The sequence below is a fragment of the Macaca nemestrina genome, chromosome 4, assembly GCF_043159975.1.
Source record: "Macaca nemestrina isolate mMacNem1 chromosome 4, mMacNem.hap1, whole genome shotgun sequence".
NCBI lineage: Eukaryota > Metazoa > Chordata > Mammalia > Primates > Cercopithecidae > Macaca > Macaca nemestrina.
The window spans coordinates 106652360-106676088 of NC_092128.1; the positions used below are offsets into that span (position 1 = coordinate 106652360).

The 23729-nt window shown below is 42.4% G+C and overlaps 1 long non-coding RNA gene across 1 annotated transcript; it reads right to left on the bottom strand.

Moving 5' to 3' along the window:
• Positions 1–18661: 18661 nt before the first annotated feature.
• LOC105475867 (uncharacterized) lies at positions 18662–20567 on the bottom strand. The gene is made up of 3 exons (XR_983702.3): positions 20416–20567; positions 19755–19915; positions 18662–18959 (listed from the first exon to the last, which is right to left on the bottom strand). It is a non-coding gene; the product is annotated as an uncharacterized lncRNA (long non-coding RNA).
• Between the last annotated feature and the right edge of the window lie 3162 nt (positions 20568–23729).

Here is a 23729-nt window from a genome sequence, read left to right on the forward strand (position 1 = left end):
TATTGTCATAGTAGGGTACTCAGTGTATTCTCAATGGATTTTATTTTTCAAGCACAAAATCTGGAATCTCCCAAAGGATTCAAAATAGTGCCTCAATTTCAGTAATGAGAACTATAGGTTAATATTATCTCTGTATAAATGTATGAATGTGTATCATTGTTGTTTCACATTTGCCAATAGGATTAGTATAGAACGACTCCTAGCAACAGGAGGCAACTTTGCTAAACATATTCACTCCCTGATGGGAGGACAAATGCCCCCTCCCCCACCCCACCCCACCATCACTGTGAGACCTTGGGCCAGATTTTTAAACCTCACTGAGTCTCATTTTACCCCTTCTGTAAAATGAGGTTCATAATAATACCTACCTCATAGGTTTGCCATGAGAATTAACAAAGATAAGGATAAAACATACACTTAGCCCAGCACCTACAGATAATCAGCACTTGATAAATATTAACCAAAAGTTTTTTATGGCAGTTCTGAAAGCCACCACTTGGGCTCAGACATCTGGAACTACCACAAGCGTATTTGTTGTTGACACAAAAATAACTCCCTAGGTGAGCCAACTGATAGGATTTTGGATGAGAATTTACTGAATTATATTTCTGGAATTTTTGTTAGATGCCTGGGTCCTCAGAGGCGACGCATACCAATGGTCCGCCTTCACAGACCCCTTTGGGAGTGTGCCTGTTCTTTGGACGCTGGCTGCACCGGCAGGCACACCAGGTTCCCACGGACTGAGTCACACACTTGGCAGTTTTGCCAGCTCCATAAACATGCCTTTCTTGTCTGCCAACACTGGCGCTGTGATGAGGTCTGGCCACACTTTAAAGTAGGGAAGGCTCTGTAGCCTCACCGTGCTCAGAGTACAAAGCCCTTCTAGCTGTGGGCAGCCGCGGCTTTTGGAACAAGGATGATGGAATTAGCAGCAAAGACATTAAAATTTTATTTTTAGCAGTGTTCCAAATCATTGTGACTCCCCACCCCCTGTAATGTCCTCTAAATCCTTCCTGACAGTATATGTTGGTGTTTCTTTCCTGAGAATTATTAATCAGTAACCCAATAGTTCAAACATAGTTTTCAGCTGGTTCCAGAAATTCATTTCTTCATCACAGCACTGTGACCTTCCCTCATATGACTGGCCACTATCTACTTTGTGGTTGAGTCATTGTTGTTCAACAGTGCTACAAGCATGTATTGAACTCCACCCATTTGCCAAACACTGACCATGGATATGAGGGTGAAAGGGTGGGCCACATCTGGGCCGGGCCCCGGGAGCCGGGTCTTGGATGACGTGGAGACAAATAGGCAAATGCACAAATAAACAGCCGCAGTCAGTGGAGTATGTGCAAGGGAGGGTGGGGGACAGGGCACTCGGCAAGGGCACCTGAGGCTGGCTCATTTTAGCATCAGGTTTCATCTCTAATGTCACCTCTGCCGAGATGTGCTCCTGCCCATCGTATTTGCAATAACCCCCTTGTCCCTGCACTCTGTCACATGGGCACATTTTATTTTTTTCACAGCATTTATCATTATTCAAACATGTTATTGATTTGCTTACTTGTAAATCACGTATCACCCCTACTGAGTAGACACCTAGTGAGCATTTGCTGAATGACCAGTGGAGTCTCTGAATGAATGAATGAACTACATGCTCAGTAGATGTCAAATTAAATAATTATTCTAAATCACAAAGACAATTTGGGAGGAAAGGTTAAAAATGGCTAATGTGATATATGTAATTACTGTCTCTAACGTATCAGAAATTTTCTACGAGAATATTGATCAGGGGTCTTCTATGACTACAGAGGAAAGTGGAGTAAAATTAACGAGGAAGAAATTTTGAGACATGGCCCTACATATTAGAAACATACATCTGAGTAAAGACTTTAGTTCCATAGACTTTGGGAAAAAGTGACCACAGTATCCGTTTGGATGGTCGATCCCTTCACCTGTCTGAAGGCAGAAGGCTCAACCAAGTATAGGAGTCTATGAGGCCAGCAGAGAGTAGCCAGCCAGCCAAGCCCCAAGGATACCTCCAAGACCTGCAATCATATAGAGATACAGGTGTGTAGAACATATTTATTTGTAAATGCATATAAATACATGTACATATTTTAATATATTTACATATATGTACACACACCCACAAAAACACAGAGTATAAATATGAAAGGCAGTTTAGCCAGTGCCACTGGAGCCACAGGGGACCCCTGACAGGCCAGCTATCTCCTCTGTCCCAGTGTTCAAGGGCTCCTGCCATGACACATTCTGGAACATTCTTGCTACTAATAAACAGTGAATTCATTAGCTGGCAAAAGTGCCATGTACATTTGGAGCATTATTGCAGAGTTGGGCCACTGTTCCATGTTTCCGGAGATCTATTCACTCAGGAAACATATACAGAGTCTCTATTGTGCGCCAGGCCCAGGCATGCAGAGAACTTGGACTAATGATGGAGACAGACAAGCAAATAACTGGCTGTGGTGCAGGACGGTACTGCTGAAGTCTGCCCAGGGAGTTAGGGGAGCAAGATATACATTGCTTTTATATATAGAGAGAGGGCTTCTATGTGTCTATGCCTGGTGGTCTGGGGAGGCTTCTTGAAGCAGGTTCCATCAGCTAGAATTTGAAGGCTAAATCAGAGCTTGCTGGATGTAGAGTAGCAGGGGAGGGTACAGCAAGTGAGGGTGGTGTGCCAGGCAGAAGTAACAGCATGTGCAAAGGCAAGGAGAGGAAAACCAGCCCAGGTCACAATGCATGGAGGTGAGGGGGGGCCCAAGACGGGGCAGAAGCAGCCTGGGGCTCTATCAGCAGAAACCTTGTGTTTGAAGCCAGGAAGTTTGAACAGGGTCCCGAGAGTTAAGGAGTATCTGAGGAACTGCTGCAGATCTGCCTTTTAGAAAGACCTGCAGACCTTTGGCAGCTGTGACAAGGCACTGAATGGGAGGAGACCTCAGGCTTTTAGCAATGGTTCTGGCCAATGGAGACCAAGTAGAGAAGGTGGAGATGAGAGAGAGTAAAAAGGAAGATGCCTCAGGACTTGCAAGACAGAGAAGATGTGATAGAGAGGCTGACAGGGATGGAGGAGTCGCTGAGGATAAGACCCTCTATACGCTAGTCCCATTCTAGGATCTGGGGCTCTGCAGCAAACAGAGGAAACCAATATCCCTGCCCTCATGGCACTGGCATCCAGTGGGAAGGGCCAGGCAGAAATAAACAAGCAAGTCAGCATGGAGTATAACCAGTGTTGCGTCGTTAGGAGAAAAATAAAGATAGCAATGTTGGCAGAGGGGGTAGGAGGTTTGAAATTTTATACAGGGTGGCTCTGAAGACCTACTGGGCATGAGGAAGCCATCCCAGTGGCTCTCTAGGGGAAGAGAATTCCAGGAGGAGAGAACAGCAATACAAAGCCTCTGAGGCCTTGTGTGTTCCAGGCCCTTTAGAGGGGCCTGGGTGGCTGGAAGGACTTGGGAGGAGAGCTGCAGGAGTGGAGCAGGGGATACCGCAGATTGTGAGGGATGTTATAGGCCATCGTGAAGACTTGGGCTTTTACTCTGAGTGAATGGGAGCCATTGGAAGGTGGTGAGCAGAGAAGGACATGATCTGACTGCACTCTGGGTTAGAGACGAGAACAGATTGGAAGGGACAAAGCAGAAGTTGAGAGCCCTGGTGTAACCAAGGCAGTGGAAGGAGGGAAGAGGTCAGATTCTGGATGTATTTTAAAGGTGGAGCCGCCAGGGATTGCTGATAGATTAGATTTGTCTGAGAGAGAGGGGAGTCCAATTTGACTTGAAGAGTTTAGCCAAAAAAATATTAGCCAGGTGCGGTGGCGGGTGCCTGTAGTCCTAGTTACAAGGGAGGTTGAGGCAAGAGAATGGCGTGAACCCGGCAGGCCCAGCTTGCAGTGAGCCGAGATCGCGCCATTGCACTCCAGCCTGGGTGACAGTGTGAGACTCCGTCTCAAAAAAAAAAAAAAAGAGTTTAGCCAACGGGAAGATTAGAATCACCACCTTCCAAAGACAGGAAGCTCAGAGGTAGAGCTGTTTTCTGGATGGAGATGGGGACATTTATGGGTTTAGCTCGAAAGAGGTGAAATTTGAAATGACAGTTTATGTCCAGTTAGCAGTGAATTATAGAGCTCTGGGTCTATTTGGACTTCAGATGGAGCTGTGGGACAAGGCATGTAGGAAGGTCCAGTAGGCAGCCCCCGTGTCATAATGGGGTTGTCTTTCCAACTCTTAATGTCATGGTTCCTACTGCAGCTACTCATTATAATCACCAAGGCAGCTTTTAAAAGGTATCCTGAAGCTGGGCACTGTGGCTCACTCCTGTAATACCAGCACTTTGGGAGGCTAAGGCAGGTGGATCACCTGAGGTTGGGAGTTCAGGACCAGCCTGGCCAACATGGTGAAACCCCATCTCTACTGAAAAATACAAAAATTAGCCAGGTGTGGTGGTGGGTGCCTGTAATCCCAGCTACTCAGGAGGCTGAGGCACGAGAATCGCTTGAACCCGGGAGATGGAGGTTGCAGTGCACCGAGATTGTGTTACTACACTCCAGCCTGGGTGATAGAGTGAGACTGTATCTCAAAAACAAAAACAAAATAAATAAATAAAAGGTATCCTGGATCTCATTTCAAACCTATTGAACAGGAATCTCACAGGTGGAACTCAAAGGTAAAATTTTCAAAACTTTTATCAAGTAATTGTGATGGACACCACTGGATAAGATTCTCCACATTATAGGGAGCCTTCTGTTGATTTTACTGCTATATTAAAATGAAAAGTCAAGAGAGTGAGAAGACAAGTCACAGGCTGGAGAAACTATTTGCAAAAGACATCACATAAAGGACTTATTCAAAATACACAAATAACTCTTAAAACTCAACATTGCAAAATCAAAAACCCAATTTAAAAATGGGCAAAACATCTGAACAGACACCTCACCAAAGAAGATGTACAAATGGCAAATAAGCAAATGTAAAGGTGCTCAACATTACATGTAATCTGGGAAATGCAAATTAAAACAACAAGATATCACTATATACCTATTAGAATAGCCAAAATCTATAACATTGACAACACCAAATGCTGGTGAAGATATGGAGCAACGGGAACCATCACTTACCACTGGTGGGAATGCAAAGTGGTACAGCCACTTCGGAAGACAGTTTTGTAGTTTTGTACAAAACTAAACACAGTCTTACCAAATGATTCAGCAATCATGCTCCTTGATATTTACCCAGATGAGTTAAAAACTTTTATCCATACAAAAACATGCACATAGATGTTTATTGCAGCTTTATCCATAATTATGAAAACTTGGAAGTAACCCAAATGTCCTTCAGCAGGTGAACAGATAAATAAACTGATAAATCCAAACAATGGTATATTATTCAGTGCTAAAAAAAAAATGAGGTATCAAGCCGTGAAAAGATATGGAGGAACCTTAAATGCATATTACCAAGTGAAAGATGCCAATATGAAAAGGACAATACTGTATGATTTCAGGTATGTGACACTTTGGAAAAGGCAAAACTGTGGAGAGCGTAAAAAGATCAGGGGTTGCCAGGGGTTAACAGGGAGGAATAGGGGAATGAATAGTCAGAGAATTTTTAGGGCAGTCAACCTGTTCTATATAATAGCACAATGGTGGACATGTCACTATACACATATACATTCATCCAAACCCATAGAGTGCACAACACCAAGAATGAATCCTAATGTAAACTATGGACTTTGGTTGGTTAAAAAAAAAAAAAAAAACTAAACTAAGGAGATGGACATTTATGGAAGAGGAGGGAAAAAAGAACACAGTGATTTTTACTCACTTAAAGTGTTAATGACTTAACCAATGGCATTTGATTAAAACTGTGCCTTTTGTGCCAGGCATTCAGCAGGTGCTAGCAGTGAGTTAGTGAACAGAATGGGACACCCGCTGCCCCCATAGGGCTTACATTTTGAAAAGCCTCTTTGGAAAGTGTGGAGAGGGGAAGAGGAAGCCTGAGTGCCTGGGAATCCTGACCTACCTCTGCCTGGAGAGACTTCCTGTGGCGTAAGCCGGAGATGGCAGTGCACCCAAAGCTGAGAGCCAGGACAAAACCCCAAAGAAGCGCTCCTCGGACCCCTTGCCTTCTCAGACCTCAGTTAGTGCTCACATTTTCACCACTCAGCAGCCACTGCTTCTTCCTGTACTCTGTTAAAGGGCAGATGGGGAAGGGATGAGGTGTGTCAGGGACCTCAAGCCTAGCAGAGCCACAGCCCTGGGAAGGGGCACTCTGGGATGGACACACCAGACCCTAGGCAGCAAGGGGGAAGGACGTGGTTTGAGGGAATCTCATGCTTTTCTGTATCTGCTACTCCCTGCCAGTATAAGGGCAGGGGGTTGCACAGGTGCCACCCCCCACCTCCCGTCACCATCAAGGTCTGAGCTCTGCCTATCCTGAGAAACACAGAGTCTGATCTTTAAAGTTGGTGCCTTAGAGTCAAGGGCAACTTCCTGAGGGCGGAAGGAGGAGAGCAGAACTTCTGTTCTGACTTGATGCCCACTCAGCATGAAGAAAAACTGAGGAAAAGAACAACGGTGACCACATGGAAGACAGAGCCTCTACTAAAAGAGAGTTAGACTCTTGCTAGTATCAAAAAACAAAAACAGAAAATAACAAGAGTTGGTGAGGATGTGGAGAAATTGTGCACTGTTGATGTGAAGATACAATAGTGCGGCCACTGTGGAAAACACCAAGGCAGTTTCTCACAAAATTAAGCATAGAAACTACCATTTGCTCCAGCAATTCTACTTCTGGGTATATGTCCAAAAGAACTGAAAGCAGGGTCTCAGAGTGATATTTGTCTACCCATGTTCACGGCAGCGTTATTCAAGTTGCCAAAAAGTGGAAGCAATCCAAATGTCCATTGATGGATAAATGGATAAACCAAATATGGTCTCTGCATACAATGGAATATTTTTCAGCCTTACAAGAGGGTTCTGACAACATGCATGCATCTTGAGGACTTTATGCTAAAGGAAATAACCCGGACACCAAAAGACAAATAGTTTGATTCCACTTAAGTCAAGTACCTAGTATAGTCAAATTCATAGAGATGGAAAGTAAAATGATGGCTGTCAGGGGTTGGGGGAGGGAGAATGGGGTGTTACTGTTTAAAAGTGCAGAGTTTCTGTTTGGGAAAACGTAAAAAGTTCTGGAGATGGATGGCGGTTGTGGTTACACAATATGAATGTACTTAATGCCACTGAACTCTACACTTAAACATGGTTACAATGGTAGTTTATGTTATGTATATGTATAACATAATGTATATGTATATAATGTATATATACATATATTTTACCACAACTTTAAAAACAGAGTTAGCTCCTTTTAGTAACCAAGAAAGGAGCCCCTCTCAGGTTTGCTCAAGTAGGGAGAGTGGGGGTTGGGGGGCTACTTTGGGGGAGATGGGCCTCTCAGAAATGTACCATCAGAAGTTATGGTGAAGCCAGCTCCCCCCTAGAAACCAGAACAGGGGGTGGTTGTGCTGTTGCCCCTCCTCTTCCCTCCACACCACCTGCAGGTCTCCTTCCCTGCTGTTCTCTGGCTCACTCATACTGCCCCCTTTCTTCCCTGGCTTGCCCAGGACCCTTCAAAACACCCCCACACCTCTTTAGACATTCTTTCATCTTCAGCCACCTGCTAACTGCCTCCCCTCTGTGGCTTCCAGTTCAAATTTTGAAGGAATCAGACTGACCACTCCATTTTGGGGGGATAGGCACATTACAAGGGCCTGGCGAACTTGTGGGCTGGCCGCCCCTGACCAGACAGCTTTTTGAGGTGGTGGCAGCCTCCTGGGGCAGCCTGGTCAGCAGGCCTCTGGCCACCAGCTCTCCTCGTTTTGGTGGCAGGGATGGTGGGTTCCTGTGATGGGACCCAGCAGAACATCAGTAACCTAACCTGACTCCTCAAGACTGACTGCTTTCATATTTGTCCCAAAGGCAGTGATTCTCTTCATCTTAGTCCATTTTTTGTTGCTTATAACAGAATTCCAAAAGTGAATAACTTATTTTGAAAAAGGAATTTATTTCTTACAGTTCTGGAGGCTGAGGAGGTTGAAGAGCTGTATCTGTCAAGTACCTTTTTGCTGGTGGAGACTCTGCTAGGCTCCAAGGCAGCTCAGGGCATCACATCACAGGAGAATGAGCCTCCAAGCTCAGGTTTCTCTTTCTTCTCTGATGAAGCTACCAATGCCACTCCCATGACAATCTATTAGCCCATTAACCCATTCATTCATTAATGGATTAGTCTAAGCCTGAGGACAGAGCCTTCATGACACAATAACCTCTTTTTTTTTTTTTTTTTTTTTTTGAGACGAGTCTCGCTGTGTCACCCAGGCTGGAGTGCAGTGGCGCGATCTTGGCTCACTGCAAGCTCCGCCTCCTGGGTTCCCGCCATTGTCCTGCCTCAGCCTCCCAAGTAGCTGGGACTACAGGCTCCCACCACCACGCTCGGCTACTTTTTTGTATTTTTAGTAGAGATGGGGTTTCACCGATGACACAATCACCTCTTAAAGGCCTCACCTCCTAATACTGCCACATTGAGAATCAAATTTCAATGTGAGTTTTGGAGGAGACAAACATTCAAACCACAGCACCTTTCCTTCCCTATCCCCATACCCCTTCCATTATTTGTTATTCTGTTGTTCATTTACTCCAGAGATAATCAATGATATATGGGGAAAAAGCCAACCTTTTTCATTTTTACATTTCTATGTCACCACATGGTAACACTCAAATGTTTATTAACAAACTAAAAGGAAAAATAAAAAATAGAAAAGCACTGGATTTGGAATGTGAAGACACAAGTTGAATCAGTCTGTGTGAGCTTTGAAAAACCACCTAATTGTTCAGAGCCTCCCCCTCAAATTCTGCACAGCAGAATGGGCCCAAATGTATGTTCCACCACACCCTGAAAGGAGGTGAAGGGGTGTCTTTACTGCCAAATGTCTCAATGTCTTTAATGTGCTAATGGGCCTTTTAAATGTCTTAGAGAGATACTAAAGCACAGAACACTTCTCAAGTTCACTTGTCCACGGCATCCTTTAAAACAACCCAGAACATCCTTTGGCTGGGAAAGATGAAGAACCTGTTTGAGATGCCACAACTTCTAAGGGTTGCTTTAGCTTTAAAGAATCTCAAACCACCTATAAGTCTGTTTGATGCTTCTTGTTCATTTGCCCAGAATAAACTGCTCTGGAGTTTAGATTTGAGATGACCTTGGCTGCCTTTGGTTGCTTTCTGTCTGTATCACACTTGTGGCTGTCTAGGGTTTGTTTCCTTCTGTTTATCCATGACCAGCAGGTAGCCAAGTCCACTGAGTCAGGTTCTATGAAACTGCTTCTGCTTATCTCAGGGAATGATATGGTACCTCCTGTTACCAAGAAAGATAAGGCACAGTTGCCCCACCACTGACACATGCATGAGTGAGGACATCTGAGGGGACAGGTGCTACCCAGGAAGGCGCCTATGTTGTTTCACTGCCAGATCATCATTGCACTAATGTAATTAATAGGAGGTGCAATCTAACATGTAGGTTGGTCATGGCAAAGTGAAATATCTTTCATGACTTTGATTAATGGCCAGATATTATAACTGACTGGAGAACAGGGATCAAAGGGAACACTGTCAAATGCAGAAATACAGACGTGACCAGGGCTGCCAGGGGACGTGAGGTGTGCTCTCCTGTCCTGTTGCCCTAAAGCTGCAATAATGAAGTGCCACAGACTATATAACAGAAATGGATTCGCTTAGTTCTGGCCAAAGTTTGAAATCAAGGTGTTGGCAGGGCTGTGGTCCCACCGAAGCCTCTAAGAGAGGATATTTTCTTACCTCTTTTGGTTCTGGTAGCCCCGGCTGTTCCCTGGCTTGTGGCAATGTCACTACAATTTCTGCCTCCATGTTGACATGGTTGCCTTCCTTCTGTGTCTGTTTACACATTTTCTTCTTATAAGGACAGTAGTCATATTGGATCGTGGCTCACCTTAATGACCTCATCTTAACTTGATTATGTCTGCAAAGACCCTATTTCCAAATAAGGTCACATTCATAGGTACAGAGCATTAGAACTTCAACCTATCCTTTGAGGAACATAATTCAGCCCATTACACTCCTTATGTCAAGGAAAAGCACATATGGGGGCCAGCTGCCTGCAATATGTTGTGTGTGGCCTTCTGAGCCCTGTCTGTGAAGAGTAATTATCTAATCTCTCCTTTTGGAACCTATTCGTTTTTTTCAGACAGGACACTCCAGAGTCCAGACACCTTTGGCACAAAAGACAGAATTTAAAGCCAGGGATGTCAAAGGTATTGGAGGCTTTATTTGCAGATGAGAGAGGATATATTCTGGAGTTACCATAACACATGGCTTAGGAGCTAGTTAGACTCTGGTTTGAATCTTGCCTCCATCACTCAGTAACTGTGTGATGCTGAGAAAAGCTCTTGACTATTCTGAACCCTGGCTTTCTCACAGGTAACGGGAATGACACCAGCCCTATCCAAGTGGTTCTCATCTGAGGGAGATTTTGCCCCCTATGACATACATGGCAATGTCTTCACACATTTTTGATTATCATAGCTGAAGAGGTGCTACTGGAATCTAGAAGGTAAAAGCCAGGGATGCTGCTAAACATCCCATAATGCACAGGCCAACCCCCTACAACCAAGAATGATCTGGCCCCAAATGTATCAATAGTGCCGAGATTGAGAAACGCTGCCCCAGCCTCATGGGGTTGATAATGAGCTTTGGAAATGAGGCATGCAAGGAGCTCAGCACATGTCTGCCATCAAGTCAGTCCAATAAATGGCAGTTCTGCACGTCGAAAAGCAGGGAGTTTGTGACAATCCTATACAGACATTTGAGCTCACTAGAATCTTCGGAGTATGAAGAACAACAAAGGCTCTCATATGTAATGCAATCCCTGCTACTTTATGAATGCCTAATAAACATAAAGAATGTAAAAATATACTTGAGTAAAACAGACAATGAGGTATATAGGAGGGATATAAATATTAATGGTGTGTTTGTTATGTCACTCGCTTGCTACTTTTACTGAGATCACCTCATTTAATCCTTTAACCAACATGATAAAGTAAGAATTTTTATTCCCATTTTGCAGGTATAGAAACTGAGGTTCATGAGAGTTTAGTATCTTGCCCCCAGGGTATGTATCTGTAAGTGGTAAAACTGCTCTATTGACCCTAGGTCTCTTTGTCACCAATCTCATGACTCTCTGTTGCCCTATCCTGATTCATATGTAATCACTGGAAGTAATGAATTTATTAATCATGAATCCAATGGTGTGGATGCCAAGGGACATAGAAAGGGGGATTCTCAGGAGATTAGGAACCTAGTGAAGATTCCTCAGGGATTTCTAAGGGATGTCTAGCATTTTAAGGCCTCCCCTCTTTTCCTTCCATTTGAGCCTGGAACCTGCTTGATGTTCTCTCTGGTGATCCTGACAGCTTGAGCAGTCTTGCCCTCCAGGAGCAATGAAAAATCCAACAAGATTATCCCACTTACTTTTCCTTCTCTAGCTGCCCGTGACAGTTCCCTCATGATAATAGAGTGCCAGTACATAACACAGAGGAAAGCATCTAATTTAACCAGAGGTATGACAGCAATAGCACAAAACTGAGAATGGAGAACTGGAATATACTCCTGTAAAGTACTTGAATACACATGAAGTGGTAGTATCACTTGAAAAGTCAAAGATGCATGCTATAAACCTAAAATAACCTCTAAAATAATAATACAAAAAGTTACAGCTAGTAAGCCACAAAGGAGATAAAATGGAATCATAAAAACAATCAGTTCATCAAAGAAGATATACCAATGGCCAGTAAGTGCATGAAAAGATACTCAACATCACTAGTCATCAGGAAAATGCAACTCCAATCCCCCAATGAGATACCACTTCACACCCATTAGGATGGCTATAGGCAAAAAGACAAAAACTAACAAATGTTGGTTACGATGTGGAGAAATAGGAAGGCTCATTCACTGCTGGTGGGAATGTAAAATGGGGCAACCACTTTGGAAGAATCTGGCAGTTCCTCAAACAGTTAAACACAGAGGTGTCACATGACCCAGCAATTCCACACCTAGGTATGTGCCCACGAAGGATGAAACATACATCTTCACAAAAAAGTATACATGAATGTTCATAGCAGCTTTATTCATAATAACCAAAATGTGGGAAAGACCCAAATGTCCATCAACTGATGAATGGACAAACAAATACTGTATATCCATATCGTGGAATTAATTTACAAAAAGGAAAAAAGCACTAATATATAGTATAACATAGATAAACATAAAAAACATTATGCCAAGTAAAAGAAACTCATATAACTCGATTTATGTTAAATTTCCTGAATAGGCAAATTTATAGAGACAAAAAATAGATTAAAGTTTTAGGGCCTTTTAGGGGTAGGGCAGGAGTAGGAAAGGGAGCATTTTGGGGTAATAGCTAAAGTGTATGGAGTTTCTTTTAAGGGTGATTAAAATGTTTTATGATTGATTATGATTCCACAATTTGTGTGTATACCAACAATCACCAAATTATACACTTTAAATGGGAAAAGTGTACAGTATATAAATTATATCTTAAAAAGGCTGTTTTCTGTCCAAAAGTGGACAGAAAAAGAAGAAAATGGAACAAATATAAAACAACAAGATAAAATGGAACCATAAAAATAATCAGTTCATCCAAGAAGATACACCAATGGTCAATAAGCACATGAAAAGATTCTCAACATCACTAGTCATCCAAGAAGGATGAAATATATATCTACACAAAAACTTACATGTGAATGTCCATAGCAGCATTATTCATAACAGTCAAAATGAATGAATTTAAACCTAATAATATCAATAATCACATTAAATTTAAATGATTTCAATTCAAAGGCAGAGACTGAGCAGTGGGATTTCCTTTAAAAAGCAAGAACCAAGTATGTGCTGCCTACGAGAAACCCACTTGAACTAAAAAGACACAAATAGGTTAAAAGTAAAATGATAGAAAAGAATATACCATGCTAATACCATTTTTTACACAGCTGGGGTGAGTATATTAGTATAAGAAAATATAGATTTCAGAGCAGAGAATATTACCAAGGACAAAGAAGTCCACTGAAAAATGATAAGATGGTCTATTCATCAAGAGGATATAACAATCTTAAATATTTATGGGCCTGATAACAGAGCTTTAAACTACATGAAACAAAATCTGATAGAACTCCAAGGAGAAATAGAAAAATCCCCAATCATATCAGATATTTTAATTTAACTGCTTGTTATACAATACCTAAGAAGGAAACTTTGGAGGTTGTCTAATCCAGTCCACTCTTTTTGCTAGATGAGGAAATGGAGCCCAGGAAAGTCAAGTGACTTGCCCAAGGTTGTGGAGTTGATTAGTGCCACAGCCTGGATATTAGCCCAAGGTATGACCAGGTTCCCCCAGCAAGCAGACTCCAAAATTCAGCCTAAAGTTGTAGTGACAGTCTTGCAATCAGAAGCAGGAGTCTCACTAGGTAGCTAGTCATGATTACCTGTGTTTTAAGAGACTATACCCATTAGCCCTTCTGCAAATATTTATTACAGGCTAGGCGCTTTTGGAGGTGGTAGGGATATAGTAATGAAGCCAAAGTTTCTCTCCTCAAGGAACTTCTATTTTAGTGAGAATAACACAGGCAATAACCAAGTATATAAGTGATCAATGCAGTTAAGAAAAGTAAAGCAGAGTAGGAGACACAGTGGGCCAGACCTTTTAGAAATTGTGTCCCCCAATATTTCCCCAAGAAAGGCTAGTCCTGTGAAATGTTTCACAGAAATGGGCAAATAAGCTCTGTCTGTCCTCTTCTTGAAGATTCCCTTGCACATTAGTAAATTAAAGGTCCTGAGAAGTTCTGCAGTGATGAAACTCATTTCAATGTGTTTAATCCAGTGCCTTCCAACCATGGAACAGACTTTGAGGAATGTCCATAGCACCTCCCGGGCTCCCTACAACTTCTTTCATACCTACTTTGTGGATTAAAGAGCCAATCCTCTAACTTTTTAGGTCTTTAGCATATTCCTCAAAAAGACTGTAGCTTCCTTCAGAAGGAATTCACAATTGAGGCAATTACATCCACCAAAGAGGGAGCATGATGTTGGGGAGGAGCCCTTCCTTGGGCCCCTAGGGAGTGATTCTCAGCAAGGAATCACTTGGCCTTTCTAAGTTCAGTTTTCTGGTGAATAAAATGAGGATACAGACTCATTTAAAATGAGCTCTCAGACTTTCTGCAGCTCTACAGTTCTGTAATTCTTTGCACTTAGATTTTAAGATGGCAGTTGACCTTGGTCATTAGAATATCTATGTTCCAGATACTAATCCTGCTGCCGTGGTGTGGAGAACAAGCTTTGTCTCATTCATGCTCAGACTTGAGATCAGTTTAAAGCATTGGTTCTCCAGTGTGGCTCTGCACTGGAGTCATCTAGAGCTTTAATAAGCACTCACACTTAGATCCCATCCCAAATTTTTGATGGAATTGGTCTGGGGAAGGGCCTTGGCATTGGAATTTTGACAAGTGCCCTGGGGTGTTCTTATGAGATGCTAAGGTTAAGAACCATTGCTTGTAAGACACAGTCTTCACATTGCAGTCTTTCTTATTCACCTTCATGGTGTATTGCCCTCTGAGCACCATCTGTACGTGAGAATGTGTGACTGTATATGGAACAACACTATCCTTTGCCATTAATAGAAGGTAGCTTAAAAAAAAAAAAAGGAAAACAATATAATTACATTCTAGCTAAATAACGGTACCTGCCAAAATTCTGAGCCTGAGGTCAGCATTTTCTGTAGACAGATTAACACATATGAGAATGTGTTGTGGTCACAGTGGCCTCAAACTGAGAGCTTCCCTTCATGCTTTTAGAGTAACAGAGACACAAATAAGGATAAATTCATCACAGAGTGGTTCGGCTGTATTTAATGCTGTGTCTGGGGCCTCCTAAGATCATTTTTCTCACTACCATTAGATCACACTCTGGGGATGCTCTAAAAGGTCTTCATGACTATTTCTTAGGGGAGCCATTCCTGGAAGTGGGGCTGGGGTCAGGGACTAGCCTTACCAGGCCTTCAGTCTTCCAATATTTAGAAGAAATAAGGCTAAAAAACAAAAACAAAAACAAAAACCAATGGCAACATTGAAAAGAAATAGATGGGGAAACCAGAACAGGCATTGTGAGATTGAGTAGGGCAGGTGTCAACAGCAAAGTCCAGGCTGTAGCTGCTGTCAGGTGAGTGTGAAGGGGGAGGCAGAGCAATTGACGTTTACCTGCTGTTCCTAGGTATATGAAAGGCTTTCCTTCCACTCCCAAGCTCCAACAACAGTGCTCAATTCTTCTGGCCCATGGTGGGGCTGAAGGAGCCTCCTCACCCCACCACCAGAAGTGTAGGTAGGTCCAAGGACATTCCCCTGACTTGTCATAAGGTAGAAATAGTTGCCTCATTTCTTCTCCTGCTTCTGTATTATTTTGTGCTTGGAGAAGGCTCCTAATTAGGCATCCAGAAACCAAGGTAATGGACTTTACTGAGAAGACCATTTCATAAACCCTCAAATCCAGTAAACAAAAAAGCATAAACTGTTCTGTGAAAAAGTGAAAGTCTGAAACTAACTGGAAATGTTGCTTTTTAGAGGAAATGAATAAAGTGAATAGGAGCTTAATTTCCTAAGTGTGATGGTGATAATCACATCATCTTTAAAGATTAATGAATACTATTTTCTGTAATAATAATAGTTTTGGAGGTGGAGGGACAACACAGTGACTCTGATGGTAAATGTTCTCCATTTTGTTACTGTAAATGAAGCTACCTCGTTTTATTGGGGCTTTGCCACAATGATCTCTGGCCAAACACACCATAAGAAATAAAGTGCCAATTGGAAAGGCATTTAAGGTATTGGGGAAATGACAATGGTCTTCAGTTGTCAGTCATGAGATGAAACCCTATATTAGTCAGTAGACTAGGAGCTCTAAAGGAGGTTCCTGGGTCTCCTGGGAAGCTGTGAATGTAGGTGCCTGTTTCTAACTGGTATCAAGCTCTATTTCAGGAGCTGATGCTAAGTCATTTTATAAAACCAAAACAGATTTAGGTTTGCATGTAAGAATAATTAGAAACTGTTTTTCCTCAATATCTGTGTATCTGACCAGAAGAAATAGGTTTCTCCATTTCTATTAGCAGAAATGCTTGTACAACCCCTCAGCAAATATGTTGAAACACCTGCAAATAGGCAAATGGAACCTAAATGGGGACATTTTGTTCAAAACTCTTTTTAGTTATTTCATTATCATGGAAATTTATTGATTAATTCTGTTTTAAAACTTCATTTTGAAAAAAAAAATCCTGAAAAATATATACAATGGACAATCTTGGTAGGCCTGTATCTATTTAAGAAATTGTATCAATAATTAATAGCTTTCCAAAACGGAAAGCATCAGGTCCAGGCAGATTCACTGGTGAATGCTACCAAACATCTAAGGAAAAATTTATACCAATCCTCTAGAATTTCTTACAGAATATGAAAGCCGAGTTAATACTTCCTTTACTTATTGAATGAGGCCAGCATTACCTTAAAACAAAACCAGTCGGCTAACATGGTGAAACTCTGTCTCTACTAAAAATACAAAAAATTAGCCGGGTGTGGTGGTGGGTGCCTGTAGTCCCAGGTATTCGGGAGGCTGAGGCAGGAGAATGGCGTGAACCTGGGAGGCGGAGCTTGCAGTGAGCCGAGATCGCACCCCTGCACTCCAGCCTGGGTGACAGAGTGAGACTCCATCTCAAAAAAAAAAAAAAAGACAGTCAAAGATATTACAAAAAAGGAAACTACAAATGAATATATCTCAAGTATATAGAAGCAAAAATCCTCAACTAAATATTAACAAATTGAATCCAACAATGTATGGAAAGAATTACTTAACATGACCAAACAGGCTTTACCCTAGGTATGCGAGGCTGATTCAACATTAAAAAAATCAATGGATGTAGTCTATTATATCAACAAGCACAAAAAAAAAGAAAAGAAAAGAAAAGAAAAATGACACGATCATACCAATAGATACAAAAAAGGCACTGGACAAAATCCAACATCCATTCATGATAAAAATGGTCAGCAAACTAGGAATAGAGGAAGACTTCTTCAACTTGATATCAAACATCTACAGAAACTCCACAGATAATATTATATTTAATTTTGAGAAACTAGAAGCTTTCCTGCTAAGATTAGGAACAAAGCAAAGATGTCCTCTCTCACCCTTCCTTTTAAACATTGTACTGGATGTCTTAGCGAATACAAAAAAAAATAAAAAATAAAAGGAAATAAAGGGTATACAGATTTGGAGGGAAGAAATAAAAACTTTGTTCCCAGATGACACAACTCCTATATAGAAAATCTAAAACAATTGACAAGAAAAAGTCCTTGAACTTCTAAGCAATTAAAGCAAAGTTATAAGACACGAGGTTAATATACAAAGCTCAATCCCTTTCCTACATGCCAGCAATGAACAAGTGAAATGTGAAATTTAAAACACAATACCAGTTATATTAGCATTCCTCAAAATGAAATACTTAGGTATAAATCTAACAATATACATACAAGATCTACATGAGGAAAAAAGAAAACTCTGATAAAAGAAATAAAAAAGGAACTAAATAAATGGAGAGACATTCCATGTTCATGAATAGAAAGACTCAGTATTGTCCAGTTCTTCTAAACTTTATCTATAGATTCAACACAATCCCAATTAAAATTCCAGCAAGTTATTTCATAGATATCAATGAACTGCTTTTAATGTTTACACGGAAAGGCAAAAGACAGAGTAGCCAACTTAATATTGAAGAAAAAGAAAAGTTGGAGGACTATACTGTCTGACTTCATGACCTACTATAAAGCTACAGTAATCAAGGGAGTGTGGTATTGTCATAAGAATAGACAAATAGGTCAGTAGAACTGAATAGAGAGCCCAGAAATAGATCCACATAAATATAGTCAACTGATCCTTGACAAAAGATCAAGGACAATACAATGGAGAAAAGACTGTCTTTTAGCAAATCATGCTGGAACAACTGAACATCCAAAAAAAAAAAAAAAAGAACCTCCACACAAAACTGACACCTTTCATAAAAAACTCAAAATAGATCATAGCTCACAGGCCAAAATATAAAACATAAAACTATAAAACTCTTAAAAGATAGCACAGGAGAAAATCTAGTTTGGGTTTGGCAAAGACTTTTCAGATATGACTCAAAAGGCACAATCCATGAAAGAAAGCATTGATAAGCTGGACTTTATTCAAACTAAAAACTGTTGGTTAGCAAATGACACTGACCAGAGAATGAGAGATAAGACATAGGAAGAAATGATGTACAAAAGAGATACCTCATGAAGGACTGTTATTCCAAATATACCAACAACTCTTAAAACTTAACAAAAAGAAAATGCACAACGGATTGAAAATGGGCAAACTACCTTAACAGACACCTCAACAGAAAAAGATATACAAAAGGCAACTAAGCGTATGAAAAGATGTCCCACATCACATGTCATCTGGGAATTGCAAATTAAAACAACAATAACATAGCACTTTACACTTATTAGAATGGCCAAAATTACAAACACTGACAACACCAAATATGGAGTAACAGAAATTCTCATTAATTGCTGGTGGAAATGCAAAATGGTGTAGCCACTTTGGAAGACAGTTGGCAGTTTCTCACAAAACTCTTACAAAACATGCTCTTACCATAAGATCCAGCAATCACTCTCCATTGTATTTACCCACGGTAACACTCTTATATGTCTATGGAGTGTGAAAACTTTCTCTCAAGAAATTCTTCATCCTCCTGTACTCCAGCCTGGGTGAAATCCTGTGTTTAAAAAATGAAAGAAGGAAATTCCTCATCCTCAACACAAGCAAGAGAGGCCCCTAGAATCCAAAGATGAATGTAGAGCATGAGGAGGAAATGAATGTAGAGCATGAGGAGGAAAACAAGTGCCCAGCCACTCTCTGGCTATAAGGACCCTGAGCAGACTGAATTGATGGTGTCCACAGGTCATACTTGAAAAGGGATTCAGGATCCTTGCAGCACCGGAAGTATAATGAAGTACTGGCCACCTATCTGCTCCCAGGCTACAAGACATCCAAGCTGGAGACTATAGCACAGTCCCAAAACCTCCCTCCCCACCTTCAGCTGATCCCACCACTAGCTGCACTCCTTCCCCATCCACAAAGTGCATCACGGCATCTCAGGCAACTCAAAGCAGCAGAAGTATAGTGAGCCTACCATTCCCATTTTAAATTTCTGTGTTGTGAATAGTCAAAGGAGCAACAAAGAAATCAGAGGCCTGAGGAGGATCAGGAGGCAGGGCGGAAGCCACCAACACAGCTAGCCTGCCTGCCAGTCACCTCCCAAGCCTGTACCCCCACTGCACAGTGCCCCCAGCAAGGCCCTGTGGCCTTCCCCTCCACCCATACCCCAGCAGCAGTGGTGGAGCCCCAAATGGAACCAACGTCCTCCAGGGTGTCTCTTACAGAGGAAACTAACTGCACACTGGGCAGCTTGGACAGGTGCAGGATCAGTAGAATTTGCCCTGGGGTATGACCCAGCCTTTCCCTATGGAAACAGTCAGGGCTAGCAGGGGACCATGGGGAGGTTCTTCACCTTCCTCTGCAGGCACCTGTGTTTCAGGTCAGCCAGAAAGAACCAGCATGAAAGACATGCTGCATGGAAGAAGCTGAAAGACTTCTTCCCCAGGGACTCTTCTTCCCTCCTGTGCTCCTCTCTGTCTTGTCTTCTGTGTTTACTGGGAAGAGGAGATGGTTCTATAGAAATAAACAAACACAATCAACAGATACAAAAATATATATGCCAATTCATTATATTTAAATGCAATAGTTAAAAACAAAAAACAAAACCCTGTTCTATGACTACAGCTGTCACAAGACAATTGTCTGAAAGCAGAGTGCAGACAGCAGAACTTCAGGAGGTGGGCAGTAGGGCAAGGCTGAACACTGTACCTACAGGAAAGCATGTGGGAAGGTCAAGCTGGCTCCCGGCACTTTCCATGCAACAGGGAGGTCCTGAGCTCCAGGGAGCCCAAGGAGATGGGGCAGGAGATTGGCCATGCTGGAGGCAAACAGCTGCAGGTGGATGGGAACAGAAAACATGCACTGCTGTGCATGGTCTGCCTGGCTGAGAGGACCTCATGCAGTGGAGGATGCAGGTGTGCAAGCTGCCAGGCTCCGCTCAGTGGGATCAAATCAGGAGGAAATCCTATACCTCCCTGGCCTTCAAAAGCATTGTCCCCAAGGTAAGTGCTGACCTGAAGAGTCGAACAGGAGCCTCCTGGGGAACAAGGGAGGAGGATGGCCCCTCTGCCACAGTGGGGGAAACTGCAAAGACTGGACTTCTTCCCCAGGGGCTCTTCTTCCCTCCTGTGCTCCTCTCTGTCTTGTCTTCTGTGTTTACTGGGAAGAGGAGATGGTTCTATAGAAATAAACAAACACAATCAACAGATACAGAAACATACATGCCAATTCATTATATTTAAATGCAATAGTTAAAAACAAAAACAAAAACAAAACCCTGTTCTATGACTACAGCTGTCACAAGACAATTGTCTACAACTGTCCAAGGGGAGGGTCCTGAACCCTTGAAAACACTCTTGCGACCCACCTGAAAAATGATAACAAAAACACTATCCTCAATGGAAACCAAGACCTGCAAGAGCATCCCGAGAGTGGGACAACTGTCAACGGCTATAAAGGGGCCTTCCCTGGAGCTGTGGTGATGGCTCTTCTTGCTGGGAAACAAGGCCTGAGGGCCACATCTGTATGATAAATACTGCTCTGAGACAACCACCCCACTGTGTATAATCTTAAAACAACCCCAGTGTATTCTCTCTCATGTCCTGTGGATGGCTGGGCTCAGCTGGGTGGTTGCTCAGCTCCTTGTGGTTTCTGCTGGGTTCACTCCTGTGGGTGCATCCAGCTGGGGCCCAGGCTGGGTTGCAAGGTCCTAGAGGATTCTCTCACACTCTGAGGCCCTGGTGCTGTTTGAGGTCTGGGGTGTCTCAGTTCTTCTTCCTGTAGCCTCTCAGTCACAACAGGTGAGTCAATACTTCCCTATAGCGTGGCAGCTGGGTTCCAGGAGGGAATATACCAGGAGGAATGGACTAGTGCTTATCTCTGCTTGCCTTACTCTCACAAATCACATGGCTAAGACTGGAGTGAATGTAGAAAGCGGTCACACAGGAAGGAGAATGAGGGGAGGCTGGACCCACTGGGCACCCATGTACAGTCTATCACACACTGTTATGCAGCAGAGCACTGGAATCCTTTAGAGAAATATACAAAAATGCTCCTGGTGGTGGGATTCCCGACTGAGTGTCTATATACAGGCACAGAAGAGAAAGCAGAATTCCATGCCTGTGTGTAGAAGATGATGGTTTGTTCATTGCCCCTCTCATGGTGTCTGTCCATGGTGTCTGTCTGGCCATTCTCTGCCACAACTCTCGGTAAGGCAGGATCTGATGTAGAACGTGCAAGTGGGCTGCCAATGCCTGGAGTTTCCTGAGTTTGGGAACACAGGGAGCCTACTCTGATAAAGAGGGACAAATCCACTGTCAAGGTTACACTAAAGGAGATGTTGCCTTGTCACACTGATATAATTCAGGACAGCATCCAGGTTGGCCACTGCACACAAGTTGGTGCCAAGTCAATAGCTGGACTGAAGCTCATTGATTGGGGAAATGGGGCTTGCTTTGCCAGGACTGAGGGCTTGTGGGTTGGGGCAACATTTCCCTATTCAGCTTTCAAATCTCATCTTGACCCTCACTTCCCAGGAAGTCCCCTAGCAGAAATTACTTGTGATTCACGTCCATATTCTCTTCCTCTCTCCTATTTCAATGGGCACTAGTCTTACTGATTTAGTGTCTGCAGTCCTGCTGCCCCATCAGCTCTGGGAATAGAAGAGTCAGGAATGTACTCCTCACTGTACCTCCAGTGCCTAGCACTAGCACTGCAGGTGCTGAAATTGAAGACAGACAAATGCTTTCCCTTCTTGCTGTCTGCCACCTCTCCCTTCCCCCGAATCACCATTTACTTTAAAACTGCTAAGTAAAAAGCAAAAGACCAATGACCTTGGTCCTCTCTGACCAGGCCCCAGGTGAGAACTATGTCATAAGGGGCAGTGGCCACAGGATGCGGTGTTTGGCTGGAATGATGTAACCTCTGCCCTTTGACATCGTCATGTAACTGGGTTGTCAGCTAGAGCCCTAAATAAAAAAATGCAAATAAAACCCCCATTCCTTGTAGAATGGGGCCCTAGCCAGCTTCCCAATCTCAATGAGGATTCTTGAAAGTCAGATATTTTCCTGGGTCTCCTCCTATTCTGATTTTCTGCTTCCACTGAATCCTGGATCTTTCTCCCACCCATCTTTTGTATTTTAGCTGCCCTTTTTCTCTCTGTCTTTAATTTACCCAGAAAGATTCAGTTCCCTTACTTTATCTCTCCTAAACATAACTTATTGAAAGCCATTACAATACATATCTTACAAAGATTTAGTGTCTGTACATGGGGTAGGGGTGGGAGGATTGCATCATGAAATAGCACAGCAGATAAAATAGACTGTTAGATGTAAGTTTAAAGGCCTCTGTTGCCCACTTTCCTGAGCCCCCAAGCCAAGCTGGGGAATGTTCTCTTCTGTTAGCTGTCTGCTCAACTTCTTCTTGGACTCCTTCATCTCCCCCGCCCAACCTTTTCATCTCCACCCAGGCTCACCTACCCCACTCTCCCCAAAAACAAAGCCTATGTTTTTTTAAGTTCAGAGAACATTTTTTTTCATTTTTTGAAGATTTTTCCAAAGCTGTTGAGTTGTCACTGAAGTACACCAAAATGCACATATTTAAAGTATACGATTTTGTCAGTTTTGACATTCATATGCCCATGAAACTATCACCTCTCAAACTGCATTGCCATCAGCCCCCAAAGTTTCTTTGTGCCCTTTAAAATCCATTCCTCCCTCCCCATCATCCCCAGGCAACCACTGATCTGCTTTCTCTACATGTACGTCAGTTTGTATTTTCTGGTGTTTTATATAAATAGAATCATACAGTATGTTCTTTTTTGCCTTGTTTCTTTCACTCAGTATAACGATTTTGAGACTTTTCAATGTTGTGTAATAGTTTGTCTATATTGCTCAGTACCATTCCATTGTATGGATGTACTACAATTTATTCATTCATCCACTGATGGATTTGAGTTTCTTGTTTTTTTGCTCTGTGTGTGTGTGTGCGCGCGCACGTGTGTGTGTGTGTGTGTCTATAACAAACAAAGCTCCTATGAACATTCACATTCGAGTCTTTGGGTTTCATGCTTTCCTTTTTCTTTGATAAATACCTGTAAGTAGATTGGTTGAGTTATATGGTAGGTATATGCTTAACTTCTTAGGAAACTTCCAAACTGATTTCCAAAGCAGTTGTGACATCTTACACCTCCACCAGCAATGTATGACCATTTCAGTTGCTCTGTGTCCTCACCAACATTGGATACACTCAGTCATTTTAAAGTTAGCCATCTCATTGCATGTTTTTGTGGGGTATATGTATGTGTGTTTTTAAATGCACTTTGGTTTAG